This window comes from Salvelinus alpinus, chromosome 3, assembly GCF_045679555.1.
Source record: "Salvelinus alpinus chromosome 3, SLU_Salpinus.1, whole genome shotgun sequence".
Classification (NCBI taxonomy): Eukaryota; Metazoa; Chordata; class Actinopteri; order Salmoniformes; family Salmonidae; genus Salvelinus; species Salvelinus alpinus.
In genome coordinates this window covers 110,119,262-110,136,532 of record NC_092088.1, presented here as the reverse complement: position 1 = coordinate 110,136,532, position 17,271 = coordinate 110,119,262, and the positions used below count along the sequence as shown (strand labels likewise).

Below are 17,271 nucleotides of genomic sequence, written 5' to 3'. Positions count from 1 at the left end.
AAGAGCACTGTTTCCACCCGGTTTCGAACCGGGGACCTTTCGCGTGTGAAGCGAATGTGATAACCACTACACTACAGAAACTGCTTCATGTGGTTTTTGCAAGGACTAAACCAAATTTTACCGCTATTCACTGCAGGTATTTGAATTTCCAAAATAAGGCATTTATGAAAGAATGCACTGTTTCCACCCGGTTTCGAACCGGGGACCTTTCGCGTGTTAAGCGAATGTGATAACCACTACACTACAGAAACTGCTGCATTATATTTTTGCAAGGACTAAACCAAATTTTACTGATATTCACTGCATGTCTTTGAATTTCCAAAATAAGGCATTTATGAAAGCAACTATTCTCTGTTATAAATACAGTTCTTACTGAATGTGTCAAAGAGCACTGTTTCCACCCGGTTTCGAAACGGGGACCTTTCGCGTGTTAAGCGAACGTGATAACCACTACACTACAGAAACTGCTGCTTGTGATTTTCGCAAGGACTAAACCAAATTTTACTGCTATTCACTGCATGTATTTGAATTTCCAAAATATTATTATTCTCTGTTATAAATACAGTTCTTACTGAATGTGTCAAAGAGCACTGTTTCCACCCGTTTTCGAACCGGGGACCTTTAGCGTGTGAAGCAAATGTGATAACCACTACACTACAGAAACTGCTGCATGTGGTTTTTGCAAGGACTAAACCAAATTTTACTGATATTGACTGCATGTATTTGAATTTCCAAAATAAGGCATTTATGAAAGAAAGCACTTTTTCCACCCGGTTTCGAACCGGGGACCTTTCACGTGTTAAGCGAACGTGATAACCACTACACTACAGAAACTGCTGCATGTGGTTTTTGCAAGGACTAAACCAAATTTTACTGATATTCACATCATTTATTTGAATTTCCAAAATAAGGAATTTATGAAAGCAACTATTCACTGTTATAAATACAGTTCTTACTGAATGTGTCAAAGAGCACTGTTTCCACCCAGTTTCGAACCGGGGACCTTTCGCATGTAAAGCGAATGTGATAACCAATACACTACAGAAACTACTGCATGTGGTTTTTGCAAGGACTAAACCAAATTTTACTGATATTCACTGCATGTATTTGAATTTCCAAAATATTATTATCTGTTATAAAAACAGTTCTTACTGAATGTGTCAAAGAGCACTGTTTCCACCCAGTTTCGAACCGGGGACCTTTCGCATGTAAAGCGAATGTGATAACCAATACACTACAGAAACTACTGCATGTGGTTTTTGCAAGGACTAAACCAAATTTTACTGATATTCACTGCATGTATTTGAATTTCCAAAATATTATTATCTGTTATAAAAACAGTTCTTACTGAATGTGTCAAAGAGCACTGTTTCCACCCAGTTTCGAACCGGGGACCTTTCGCATGTAAAGCGAATGTGATAACCAATACACTACAGAAACTACTGCATGTGGTTTTTGCAAGGACTAAACCAAATTTTACTGATATTCACTGCATGTATTTGAATTTCCAAAATATTATTATCTGTTATAAAAACAGTTCTTACTGAATGTGTCAAAGAGCACTGTTTCCACCCGGTTTCGAACCGGGGACCTTTCGCGTGTGAAGCGAATGTGATAACCACTACACTACAGAAACTGCTTCATGTGGTTTTTGCAAGGACTAAACCAAATTTTACTGATATTCACTGCATGTCTTTGAATTTCCCAAATATTATTATCTGTTATAAATACAGTTCTTACTGAATGTGTCAAAGAGCACTGTTTCCACCCGGTTTCGAACCGGGGACCTTTCGCGTGTGAAGCGAATGTGATAACCACTACACTACAGAAACTGCTTCATGTGGTTTTTGCAAGGACTAAACCAAATTTTACCGCTATTCACTGCAGGTATTTGAATTTCCAAAATAAGGCATTTATGAAAGAATGCACTGTTTCCACCCGGTTTCGAACCGGGGACCTTTCGCGTGTTAAGCGAATGTGATAACCACTACACTACAGAAACTGCTGCATTATATTTTTGCAAGGACTAAACCAAATTTTACTGCTATTCACTGCATGTATTTGAATTTCCAAAATATTATTATTCTCTGTTATAAATACAGTTCTTACTGAATGTGTCAAAGAGCACTGTTTCCACCCGGTTTCGAACCGGGGACCTTTAGCGTGTGAAGCAAATGTGATAACCACTACACTACAGAAACTGCTGCATGTGGTTTTTGCAAGGACTAAACCAAATTTTACTGATATTGACTGCATGTATTTGAATTTCCAAAATAAGGCATTTATGAAAGCAACTATTCTCTGTTATAAATACAGTTCTTACTGAATGTGTCAAAGAGCACTGTTTCCACCCGGTTTCGAAACGGGGACCTTTCGCGTGTTAAGCGAATGTGATAACCACTACACTACAGAAACTGCTGCTTGTGATTTTCGCAAGGACTAAACCAAATTTTACTGCTATTCACTGCATGTATTTGAATTTCCAAAATATTATTATTCTCTGTTATAAATACAGTTCTTACTGAATGTGTCAAAGAGCACTGTTTCCACCCGGTTTCGAACCGGGGACCTTTAGCGTGTGAAGCAAATGTGATAACCACTACACTACAGAAACTGCTGCATGTGGTTTTTGCAAGGACTAAACCAAATTTTACTGATATTGACTGCATGTATTTGAATTTCCAAAATAAGGCATTTATGAAAGAAAGCACTTTTTCCACCCGGTTTCGAACCGGGGACCTTTCACGTGTTAAGCGAACGTGATAACCACTACACTACAGAAACTGCTGCATGTGGTTTTTGCAAGGACTAAACCAAATTTTACTGATATTCACATCATTTATTTGAATTTCCAAAATAAGGAATTTATGAAAGCAACTATTCACTGTTATAAATACAGTTCTTACTGAATGTGTCAAAGAGCACTGTTTCCACCCAGTTTCGAACCGGGGACCTTTCGCATGTAAAGCGAATGTGATAACCAATACACTACAGAAACTACTGCATGTGGTTTTTGCAAGGACTAAACCAAATTTTACTGATATTCACTGCATGTATTTGAATTTCCAAAATATTATTATCTGTTATAAAAACAGTTCTTACTGAATGTGTCAAAGAGCACTGTTTCCACCCAGTTTCGAACCGGGGACCTTTCGCATGTAAAGCGAATGTGATAACCAATACACTACAGAAACTACTGCATGTGGTTTTTGCAAGGACTAAACCAAATTATACTGATATTCACTGCATGTATTTGAATTTCCAAAATATTATTATCTGTTATAAAAACAGTTCTTACTGAATGTGTCAAAGAGCACTGTTTCCACCCAGTTTCGAACCGGGGACCTTTCGCATGTAAAGCGAATGTGATAACCAATACACTACAGAAACTACTGCATGTGGTTTTTGCAAGGACTAAACCAAATTTTACTGATATTCACTGCATGTATTTGAATTTCCAAAATATTATTATCTGTTATAAAAACAGTTCTTACTGAATGTGTCAAAGAGCACTGTTTCCACCCGGTTTCAAACCGGGGACCTTTCGCGTGTGAAGCGAATGTGATAACCACTACACTACAGAAACTGCTTCATGTGGTTTTTGCAAGGACTAAACCAAATTTTACTGATATTCACTGCATGTCTTTGAATTTCCCAAATATTATTATCTGTTATAAATACAGTTCTTACTGAATGTGTCAAAGAGCACTGTTTCCACCCGGTTTCGAACCGGGGACCTTTCGCGTGTGAAGCGAATGTGATAACCACTACACTACAGAAACTGCTGCATGTGGTTTTTGCAAGGACTAAACCAAATTTTACTGATATTGACTGCATGTATTTGAATTTCCAAAATAAGGCATTTATGAAAGAAAGCACTTTTTCCACCCGGTTTCGAACCGGGGACCTTTCACGTGTTAAGCGAACGTGATAACCACTACACTACAGAAACTGCTGCATGTGGTTTTTGCAAGGACTAAACCAAATTTTACTGATATTCACATCATTTATTTGAATTTCCAAAATAAGGAATTTATGAAAGCAACAATTCACTGTTATAAATACAGTTCTTACTGAATGTGTCAAAGAGCACTGTTTCCACCCAGTTTCGAACCGGGGACCTTTCGCATGTAAAGCGAATGTGATAACCAATACACTACAGAAACTACTGCATATGGTTTTTGCAAGGACTAAACCAAATTTTACTGATATTCACTGCATGTATTTGAATTTCCAAAATATTATTATCTGTTATAAAAACAGTTCTTACTGAATGTGTCAAAGAGCACTGTTTCCACCCAGTTTCGAACCGGGGACCTTTCGCATGTAAAGCGAATGTGATAACCAATACACTACAGAAACTACTGCATGTGGTTTTTGCAAGGACTAAACCAAATTTTACTGATATTCACTGCATGTATTTGAATTTCCAAAATATTATTATCTGTTATAAAAACAGTTCTTACTGAATGTGTCAAAGAGCACTGTTTCCACCCAGTTTCGAACCGGGGACCTTTCGCATGTAAAGCGAATGTGATAACCAATACACTACAGAAACTACTGCATGTGGTTTTTGCAAGGACTAAACCAAATTTTACTGATATTCACTGCATGTATTTGAATTTCCAAAATATTATTATCTGTTATAAAAACAGTTCTTACTGAATGTGTCAAAGAGCACTGTTTCCACCCGGTTTCGAACCGGGGACCTTTCGCGTGTGAAGCGAATGTGATAACCACTACACTACAGAAACTGCTTCATGTGGTTTTTGCAAGGACTAAACCAAATTTTACTGATATTCACTGCATGTCTTTGAATTTCCCAAATATTATTATCTGTTATAAATACAGTTCTTACTGAATGTGTCAAAGAGCACTGTTTCCACCCGGTTTCGAACCGGGGACCTTTCGCGTGTGAAGCGAATGTGATAACCACTACACTACAGAAACTGCTTCATGTGGTTTTTGCAAGGACTAAACCAAATTTTACCGCTATTCACTGCAGGTATTTGAATTTCCAAAATAAGGCATTTATGAAAGAATGCACTGTTTCCACCCGGTTTCGAACCGGGGACCTTTCGCGTGTTAAGCGAATGTGATAACCACTACACTACAGAAACTGCTGCATTATATTTTTGCAAGGACTAAACCAAATTTTACTGATATTCACTGCATGTCTTTGAATTTCCAAAATAAGGCATTTATGAAAGCAACTATTCTCTGTTATAAATACAGTTCTTACTGAATGTGTCAAAGAGCACTGTTTCCACCCGGTTTCGAAACGGGGACCTTTCGCGTGTTAAGCGAACGTGATAACCACTACACTACAGAAACTGCTGCTTGTGATTTTCGCAAGGACTAAACCAAATTTTACTGCTATTCACTGCATGTATTTGAATTTCCAAAATATTATTATTCTCTGTTATAAATACAGTTCTTACTGAATGTGTCAAAGAGCACTGTTTCCACCCGTTTTCGAACCGGGGACCTTTAGCGTGTGAAGCAAATGTGATAACCACTACACTACAGAAACTGCTGCATGTGGTTTTTGCAAGGACTAAACCAAATTTTACTGATATTGACTGCATGTATTTGAATTTCCAAAATAAGGCATTTATGAAAGAAAGCACTTTTTCCACCCGGTTTCGAACCGGGGACCTTTCACGTGTTAAGCGAACGTGATAACCACTACACTACAGAAACTGCTGCATGTGGTTTTTGCAAGGACTAAACCAAATTTTACTGATATTCACATCATTTATTTGAATTTCCAAAATAAGGAATTTATGAAAGCAACAATTCACTGTTATAAATACAGTTCTTACTGAATGTGTCAAAGAGCACTGTTTCCACCCAGTTTCGAACCGGGGACCTTTCGCATGTAAAGCGAATGTGATAACCAATACACTACAGAAACTACTGCATATGGTTTTTGCAAGGACTAAACCAAATTTTACTGATATTCACTGCATGTATTTGAATTTCCAAAATATTATTATCTGTTATAAAAACAGTTCTTACTGAATGTGTCAAAGAGCACTGTTTCCACCCAGTTTCGAACCGGGGACCTTTCGCATGTAAAGCGAATGTGATAACCAATACACTACAGAAACTACTGCATGTGGTTTTTGCAAGGACTAAACCAAATTTTACTGATATTCACTGCATGTATTTGAATTTCCAAAATATTATTATCTGTTATAAAAACAGTTCTTACTGAATGTGTCAAAGAGCACTGTTTCCACCCAGTTTCGAACCGGGGACCTTTCGCATGTAAAGCGAATGTGATAACCAATACACTACAGAAACTACTGCATGTGGTTTTTGCAAGGACTAAACCAAATTTTACTGATATTCACTGCATGTATTTGAATTTCCAAAATATTATTATCTGTTATAAAAACAGTTCTTACTGAATGTGTCAAAGAGCACTGTTTCCACCCGGTTTCGAACCGGGGACCTTTCGCGTGTGAAGCGAATGTGATAACCACTACACTACAGAAACTGCTTCATGTGGTTTTTGCAAGGACTAAACCAAATTTTACTGATATTCACTGCATGTCTTTGAATTTCCCAAATATTATTATCTGTTATAAATACAGTTCTTACTGAATGTGTCAAAGAGCACTGTTTCCACCCGGTTTCGAACCGGGGACCTTTCGCGTGTGAAGCGAATGTGATAACCACTACACTACAGAAACTGCTTCATGTGGTTTTTGCAAGGACTAAACCAAATTTTACCGCTATTCACTGCAGGTATTTGAATTTCCAAAATAAGGCATTTATGAAAGAATGCACTGTTTCCACCCGGTTTCGAACCGGGGACCTTTCGCGTGTTAAGCGAATGTGATAACCACTACACTACAGAAACTGCTGCATTATATTTTTGCAAGGACTAAACCAAATTTTACTGATATTCACTGCATGTCTTTGAATTTCCAAAATAAGGCATTTATGAAAGCAACTATTCTCTGTTATAAATACAGTTCTTACTGAATGTGTCAAAGAGCACTGTTTCCACCCGGTTTCGAAACGGGGACCTTTCGCGTGTTAAGCGAACGTGATAACCACTACACTACAGAAACTGCTGCTTGTGATTTTCGCAAGGACTAAACCAAATTTTACTGCTATTCACTGCATGTATTTGAATTTCCAAAATATTATTATTCTCTGTTATAAATACAGTTCTTACTGAATGTGTCAAAGAGCACTGTTTCCACCCGTTTTCGAACCGGGGACCTTTAGCGTGTGAAGCAAATGTGATAACCACTACACTACAGAAACTGCTGCATGTGGTTTTTGCAAGGACTAAACCAAATTTTACTGATATTGACTGCATGTATTTGAATTTCCAAAATAAGGCATTTATGAAAGAAAGCACTTTTTCCACCCGGTTTCGAACCGGGGACCTTTCACGTGTTAAGCGAACGTGATAACCACTACACTACAGAAACTGCTGCATGTGGTTTTTGCAAGGACTAAACCAAATTTTACTGATATTCACATCATTTATTTGAATTTCCAAAATAAGGAATTTATGAAAGCAACTATTCACTGTTATAAATACAGTTCTTACTGAATGTGTCAAAGAGCACTGTTTCCACCCAGTTTCGAACCGGGGACCTTTCGCATGTAAAGCGAATGTGATAACCAATACACTACAGAAACTACTGCATGTGGTTTTTGCAAGGACTAAACCAAATTTTACTGATATTCACTGCATGTATTTGAATTTCCAAAATATTATTATCTGTTATAAAAACAGTTCTTACTGAATGTGTCAAAGAGCACTGTTTCCACCCAGTTTCGAACCGGGGACCTTTCGCATGTAAAGCGAATGTGATAACCAATACACTACAGAAACTACTGCATGTGGTTTTTGCAAGGACTAAACCAAATTTTACTGATATTCACTGCATGTATTTGAATTTCCAAAATATTATTATCTGTTATAAAAACAGTTCTTACTGAATGTGTCAAAGAGCACTGTTTCCACCCAGTTTCGAACCGGGGACCTTTCGCATGTAAAGCGAATGTGATAACCAATACACTACAGAAACTACTGCATGTGGTTTTTGCAAGGACTAAACCAAATTTTACTGATATTCACTGCATGTATTTGAATTTCCAAAATATTATTATCTGTTATAAAAACAGTTCTTACTGAATGTGTCAAAGAGCACTGTTTCCACCCAGTTTCGAACCGGGGACCTTTCGCATGTAAAGCGAATGTGATAACCAATACACTACAGAAACTACTGCATGTGGTTTTTGCAAGGACTAAACCAAATTTTACTGATATTCACTGCATGTATTTGAATTTCCAAAATATTATTATCTGTTATAAAAACAGTTCTTACTGAATGTGTCAAAGAGCACTGTTTCCACCCAGTTTCGAACCGGGGACCTTTCGCATGTAAAGCGAATGTGATAACCAATACACTACAGAAACTACTGCATGTGGTTTTTGCAAGGACTAAACCAAATTTTACTGATATTCACTGCATGTATTTGAATTTCCAAAATATTATTATCTGTTATAAAAACAGTTCTTACTGAATGTGTCAAAGAGCACTGTTTCCACCCGGTTTCGAACCGGGGACCTTTCGCGTGTGAAGCGAATGTGATAACCACTACACTACAGAAACTGCTTCATGTGGTTTTTGCAAGGACTAAACCAAATTTTACTGATATTCACTGCATGTCTTTGAATTTCCAAAATAAGGCATTTATGAAAGCAACTATTCACTGTTATAAATACAGTTCTTACTGAATGTGTCAAAGAGCATTGTTTCCACCCGGTTTCGAACCGGGGACCTTTCGCATGTAAAGCGAACGTGATAACCACTACACTACAGAAAATGCCGCATGTGATTTTTGCAAGGACTAAACCAAATTTTTCTGCTATTCACTGCATGTATTTGAATTTCCAAAATATTATTATCTGTTATAAATACAGTTCTTACTGAATGTGTCAAAGAGCACTGTTTCCACCCGGTTTCGAACCGGGGACCTTTCGCGTGTGAAGCGAATGTGATAACCACTACACTACAGAAACTGCTTCATGTGGTTTTTGCAAGGACTAAACCAAATTTTACTGATATTCACTGCATGTATTTGAATTTCCAAAATAAGGCATTTATGAAAGCAACTATTCACTGTTATAAATTCAGTTCTTACCGAATGTGTCAAAGAGCACTGTTTCCACCAAGTTTCGAACCGGGGACCTTTCGCATGTAAAGCGAATGTGATAACCAATACACTACAGAATCTACTGCATGTGGTTTTTGCAAGGACTAAACCAAATTTTACTGCTATTCACTGCAGGTATTTGAATTTCCAAAATAAGGCATTTATGAAAGAAAGCACTTTTTCCACCCGGTTTCGAACCGGGGACCTTTCACGTGTTAAGCGAACGTGATAACCACTACACTACAGAAACTGCTGCATGTGGTTTTTGCAAGGACTAAACCAAATTTTACTGATATTCACATCATTTATTTGAATTTCCAAAATAAGGAATTTATGAAAGCAACTATTCACTGTTATAAATACAGTTCTTACTGAATGTGTCAAAGAGCACTGTTTCCACCCAGTTTCGAACCGGGGACCTTTCGCATGTAAAGCGAATGTGATAACCAATACACTACAGAAACTACTGCATGTGGTTTTTGCAAGGACTAAACCAAATTTTACTGATATTCACTGCATGTATTTGAATTTCCAAAATATTATTATCTGTTATAAAAACAGTTCTTACTGAATGTGTCAAAGAGCACTGTTTCCACCCAGTTTCGAACCGGGGACCTTTCGCATGTAAAGCGAATGTGATAACCAATACACTACAGAAACTACTGCATGTGGTTTTTGCAAGGACTAAACCAAATTTTACTGATATTCACTGCATGTATTTGAATTTCCAAAATATTATTATCTGTTATAAAAACAGTTCTTACTGAATGTGTCAAAGAGCACTGTTTCCACCCGGTTTCGAACCGGGGACCTTTCGCGTGTGAAGCGAATGTGATAACCACTACACTACAGAAACTGCTTCATGTGGTTTTTGCAAGGACTAAACCAAATTTTACTGATATTCACTGCATGTCTTTGAATTTCCCAAATATTATTATCTGTTATAAATACAGTTCTTACTGAATGTGTCAAAGAGCACTGTTTCCACCCGGTTTCGAACCGGGGACCTTTCGCGTGTGAAGCGAATGTGATAACCACTACACTACAGAAACTGCTGCATGTGGTTTTTGCAAGGACTAAACCAAATTTTACTGATATTGACTGCATGTATTTGAATTTCCAAAATAAGGCATTTATGAAAGAAAGCACTTTTTCCACCCGGTTTCGAACCGGGGACCTTTCACGTGTTAAGCGAACGTGATAACCACTACACTACAGAAACTGCTGCATGTGGTTTTTGCAAGGACTAAACCAAATTTTACTGATATTCACATCATTTATTTGAATTTCCAAAATAAGGAATTTATGAAAGCAACTATTCACTGTTATAAATACAGTTCTTACTGAATGTGTCAAAGAGCACTGTTTCCACCCAGTTTCGAACCGGGGACCTTTCGCATGTAAAGCGAATGTGATAACCAATACACTACAGAAACTACTGCATGTGGTTTTTGCAAGGACTAAACCAAATTTTACTGATATTCACTGCATGTATTTGAATTTCCAAAATATTATTATCTGTTATAAAAACAGTTCTTACTGAATGTGTCAAAGAGCACTGTTTCCACCCAGTTTCGAACCGGGGACCTTTCGCATGTAAAGCGAATGTGATAACCAATACACTACAGAAACTACTGCATGTGGTTTTTGCAAGGACTAAACCAAATTTTACTGATATTCACTGCATGTATTTGAATTTCCAAAATATTATTATCTGTTATAAAAACAGTTCTTACTGAATGTGTCAAAGAGCACTGTTTCCACCCAGTTTCGAACCGGGGACCTTTCGCATGTAAAGCGAATGTGATAACCAATACACTACAGAAACTACTGCATGTGGTTTTTGCAAGGACTAAACCAAATTTTACTGATATTCACTGCATGTATTTGAATTTCCAAAATATTATTATCTGTTATAAAAACAGTTCTTACTGAATGTGTCAAAGAGCACTGTTTCCACCTGGTTTCGAACCGGGGACCTTTCGCGTGTGAAGCGAATGTGATAACCACTACACTACAGAAACTGCTTCATTTGGTTTTTGCAAGGACTAAACCAAATTTTACTGATATTCACTGCATGTCTTTGAATTTCCCAAATATTATTATCTGTTATAAATACAGTTCTTACTGAATGTGTCAAAGAGCACTGTTTCCACCCGGTTTCGAACCGGGGACCTTTCGCGTGTGAAGCGAATGTGATAACCACTACACTACAGAAACTGCTTCATGTGGTTTTTGCAAGGACTAAACCAAATTTTACTGATATTCACTGCATGTCTTTGAATTTCCAAAATAAGGCATTTATGAAAGCAACTATTCACTGTTATAAATACAGTTCTTACTGAATGTGTCAAAGAGCATTGTTTCCACCCGGTTTCAAACCGGGGACCTTTCGCATGTAAAGCGAACGTGATAACCACTACACTACAGAAAATGCCGCATGTGATTTTTGCAAGGACTAAACCAAATTTTTCTGCTATTCACTGCATGTATTTGAATTTCCAAAATATTATTATCTGTTATAAATACAGTTCTTACTGAATGTGTCAAAGAGCACTGTTTCCACCCGGTTTCGAACCGGGGACCTTTCGCGTGTGAAGCGAATGTGATAACCACTACACTACAGAAACTGCTTCATGTGGTTTTTGCAAGGACTAAACCAAATTTTACTGATATTCACTGCATGTATTTGAATTTCCAAAATAAGGCATTTATGAAAGCAACTATTCACTGTTATAAATACAGTTCTTACTGAATGTGTCAAAGAGCACTGTTTCCACCAAGTTTCGAACCGGGGACCTTTCGCATGTAAAGCGAATGTGATAACCAATACACTACAGAAACTGCTGCATGTGGTTTTTGCAAGGACTAAACCAAATTTTACTGCTATTCACTGCAGGTATTTGAATTTCCAAAATAAGGCATTTATGAAAGAAAGCACTTTTTCCACCCGGTTTCGAACCGGGGACCTTTCACGTGTTAAGCGAACGTGATAACAACTACACTACAGAAACTGCTGCATGTGGTTTTTGCAAGGACTAAACCAAATTTTACTGATATTCACATCATTTATTTGAATTTCCAAAATAAGGAATTTATGAAAGCAACTATTCACTGTTATAAATACAGTTCTTACTGAATGTGTCAAAGAGCACTGTTTCCACCCAGTTTCGAACCGGGGACCTTTCGCATGTAAAGCGAATGTGATAACCAATACACTACAGAAACTACTGCATGTGGTTTTTGCAAGGACTAAACCAAATTTTACTGATATTCACTGCATGTATTTGAATTTCCAAAATATTATTATCTGTTATAAAAACAGTTCTTACTGAATGTGTCAAAGAGCACTGTTTCCACCCGGTTTCGAACCGGGGACCTTTCGCGTGTGAAGCGAATGTGATAACCACTACACTACAGAAACTGCTTCATGTGGTTTTTGCAAGGACTAAACCAAATTTTACTGATATTCACTGCATGTCTTTGAATTTCCCAAATATTATTATCTGTTATAAATACAGTTCTTACTGAATGTGTCAAAGAGCACTGTTTCCACCCGGTTTCGAACCGGGGACCTTTCGCGTGTGAAGCGAATGTGATAACCACTACACTACAGAAACTGCTTCATGTGGTTTTTGCAAGGACTAAACCAAATTTTACTGATATTCACTGCATGTCTTTGAATTTCCAAAATAAGGCATTTATGAAAGCAACTATTCACTGTTATAAATACAGTTCTTACTGAATGTGTCAAAGAGCATTGTTTCCACCCGGTTTCGAACCGGGGACCTTTCGCATGTAAAGCGAACGTGATAACCACTACACTACAGAAAATGCCGCATGTGATTTTTGCAAGGACTAAACCAAATTTTTCTGCTATTCACTGCATGTATTTGAATTTCCAAAATATTATTATCTGTTATAAATACAGTTCTTACTGAATGTGTCAAAGAGCACTGTTTCCACCCGGTTTCGAACCGGGGACCTTTCGCGTGTGAAGCGAATGTGATAACCACTACACTACAGAAACTGCTTCATGTGGTTTTTGCAAGGACTAAACCAAATTTTACTGATATTCACTGCATGTATTTGAATTTCCAAAATAAGGCATTTATGAAAGCAACTATTCACTGTTATAAATACAGTTCTTACTGAATGTGTCAAAGAGCACTGTTTCCACCAAGTTTCGAACCGGGGACCTTTCGCATGTAAAGCGAATGTGATAACCAATACACTACAGAAACTACTGCATGTGGTTTTTGCAAGGACTAAACCAAATTTTACTGATATTCACTGCATGTCTTTGAATTTCCAAAATAAGGCATTTATGAAAGCAACTATTCACTGTTATAAATACAGTTCTTACTGAATCTGTCAAAGAGCATTGTTTCCACACGGTTTCGAACCGGGGACCTTTCGCGTGTAAAGCGAACGTGATAACCACTACACTACAGAAACTGCCGCATGTGATTTTTGCAAGGACTAAACCAAATTTGACTGATATTCACATCATTTATTTGAATTTCCAAAATAAGGCATTTATGAAAGCAACTATTCACTGTTATAAATACAGTTCTTACTGAATGTGTCAAAGAGCACTGTTTCCACCCGGGGACCTTTCGCGTGTGAAGCGAATGTGATAACCACTACACTACAGAAACTGCTGCATGTGGTTTTTGCAAGGACTAAACCAAATTTTACTGATATTCACATCATTTATTTGAATTTCCAAAATAAGGCATTTATGAAAGCAACTATTCACTGTTATTAATACAGTTCTTACTGAATGTGTCAAAGAGCACTGTTTCCACCAAGTTTCGAACCGGGGACCTTTCGCATGTAAAGCGAATGTGATAACCAATACACTACAGAAACTACTGCATGTGGTTTTTGCAAGGACTAAACCAAATTTTACTGCTATTCACTGCAGGTATTTGAATTTCCAAAATAAGGCATTTATGAAAGAATTCACTGTTTCCACCCGGTTTCGAACCGGGGACCTTTCGCGTGTTAAGCGAACGTGATAACCACTACACTACAGAAACTGCTGCATTTTATTTTTGCAAGGACTAAACCAAATTTTACTGAATGTCTTTGAATTTCCAAAATAAGGCATTTATGAAAGCAACTATTCTCTGTTATAAATACAGTTCTTACTGAATGTGTCAAAGAGCACTGTTTCCACCCGGTTTCGAAACAGGGACCTTTCGCGTGTTAAGCGAACGTGATAACCACTACACTACAGAAACTGCTGCTTGTGATTTTCGCAAGGACTAAACCAAATTTTACTGATATTCACTGCATGAATTTGAATTTCCAAAATAAGGCATTTATGAAAGAATGCACTGTTTCCACCCGGTTTCGAACCGGGGACCTTTCGCGTGTAAAGCAAACATGATCACCACTACACTACAGAAACTGCCGCATGTGATTTTTGCAAGGACTAAACCAAATTTTACTGCTATTCACTGCATGTATTTGAATTTCCAAAATATTATTATTCTCTGTTATAAATACAGTTCTTACTGAATGTGTCAAAGAGCACTGTTTCCACCCGGTTTCGAACCGGGGACCTTTCGCGTGTGAAGCGAATGTGATAACCACTACACTACAGAAACTGCTTCATGTGGTTTTTGCAAGGACTAAACCAAATTTTACTGATATTCACTGCATGTCTTTGAATTTCCAAAATAAGGCATTTATGAAAGCAACTATTCACTGTTATAAATACAGTTCTTACTGAATGTGTCAAAGAGCATTGTTTCCACACGGTTTCGAACCGAGGACCTTTCGCGTGTAAAGCGAACGTGATAACCACTACACTACAGAAACTGCCGCATGTGATTTTTGCAAGGACTAAACCAAATTTTACTGATATTCACATCATTTATTTGAATTTCCAAAATAAGGCATTTATGAAAGCAACTATTCACTGTTATAAGTACAGTTCTTACTGAATGTGTCAAAGAGCACTGTTTCCACCCAGGTTTCGAACCGGGGACCTTTCGCGTGTGAAGCGAATGTGATAATCACTACATTACAGAAATCGCTGCATGTGGTTTTTGCAAGGACTAAACCAAATTTTACTGATATTCACTGCATGTATTTGAATTTCCAATATAAGGCATTTATGAAAGAAAGCACTTTTTCCACCCGGTTTCAAACCAGGGACCTTTCGCGTGTTAAGCGAACGTGATAACCACTACACTACAGAAACTGCCGCATGTGATTTTTGCAAGGACTAAACCAAATTTTACTGATATTCACATCATTTATTTGAATTTCCAAAATAAGGCATTTATGAAAGCAACTATTCACTGTTATAAATACAGTTCTTACTGAATGTGTCAAAGAGCACTGTTTCCACCCAGTTTCGAACCGGGGACCTTTCGCATGTAAAGCGAAGTTGATAACCAATACACTACAGAAACTACTGCATGTGGTGTTTGCAAGGACTAAACCAAATTTTACTGATATTCACTGCATGTATTTGAATTTCCAAAATATTATTATCTGTTATAAATACAGTTCTTACTGAATGTGTCAAAGAGCACTGTTTCCACCCGGTTTCGAACCGGGGACCTTTCGCGTGTGAAGCGAATGTGATAACCACTACACTACAGAAACTGCTTCATGTGGTTTTTGCAAGGACTAAACCAAATTTTACTGATATTCACTGCATGTCTTTGAATTTCCAAAATAAGGCATTTATGAAAGCAACTATTCACTGTTATAAATACAGTTCTTACTGAATGTGTCAGAGAGCATTGTTTCCACACGGTTTCGAACCGGGGACCTTTCGCGTGTAAAGCGAACGTGATAACCACTACACTACAGAAACTGCCGCATGTGATTTTTGCAAGGACTAAACCAAATTTTACTGATATTCACATCATTTATTTGAATTTCCAAAATAAGGAATTTATGAAAGCAACTATTCACTGTTATAAATACAGTTCTTACTGAATGTGTCAAAGAGCACTGTTTCCACCCGGTTTCGAACCGGGGACCTTTCGCGTGTGAAGCGAATGTGATAACCACTACACTACAGAAACTGCTGCATGTGATTTTTGCAAGGACTAAACCAAATTTGACTGATATTCACTGCATGTATTTGAATTTCGAAAATAAGGCAATTATGAAAGAATGCACTGTTTCCACCCGGTTTCGAACCGGGGACCTTTCGCGTGTGAAGCGAATGTGATAACCACTACACTACAGAAACTGCTGCATGTGATTTTTGCAAGGACTAAACCAAATTTTACTGATATTCACTGCATGTCTTTGAATTTCCAAAATAAGGCATTTATGAAAGCAACTATTCACTGTTATAAATACAGTTCTTACTGAATGTGTCAAAGAGCACTGTTTTCACCCGGTTTCGAACCGGGGACCTTTCGCGTGTAAAGCGAACGTGATAACCACTACACTACAGAAACTGCCGCATGTGATTTTTGCAAGTACTAAACCAAATTTTACTGCTATTCACTGCATGTATTTGAATTTCCAAAATATTATTATCTGTTATAAATACAGTTCTTACTGAATGTGTCAAAGAGCACTGTTTCCACCCGGTTTCGAACCGGGGACCTTTCGCGTGTGAAGCGAATGTGATAACCACTACGTTACAGAAATCGCTGCATGTGGTTTTTGCAAGGTATTTGAATTTCCAAAATAAGGCATTTATGAAAGAAAGCACTTTTTCCACCCGGTTTCAAACCAGGGACCTTTCGCGTGTTAAGCGAACGTGATAACCACTTCACTACAGAAACTGCTGCATGTGATTTTTGCAAGGACTAAACCAAATTTTACTGATATTCACTGCATGTCTTTGAATTTCCAAAATAAGGCATTTATGAAAGCAACTATTCACTGTTATAAATACAGTTCTTACTGAATGTGTCAATGAGCACTGTTTCCACCCTGTTTTGAACCGAGGACCTTTCGCGTGTGAAGCAAATCTGATAACCACTACACTACAGAAACTGCTGCATGTAGTTTTTGCAAGGACTAAACCAAATTTTACTGATATTCACTGCATGTATTTGAATTTCCAAAATATTATTATCTGTTATAAAT

At 37.5% G+C, this 17,271-nt stretch overlaps 1 non-coding gene across 1 annotated transcript; it reads right to left on the bottom strand.

Moving 5' to 3' along the window:
- Nucleotides 1-14,164: 14,164 nt before the first annotated feature.
- On the bottom strand, nt 14,165-14,237 carry trnav-aac (transfer RNA valine (anticodon AAC)). Its single transcript has one exon. It is a non-coding gene; the product is annotated as a tRNA-Val (tRNA).
- Between the last annotated feature and the right edge of the window lie 3,034 nt (nt 14,238-17,271).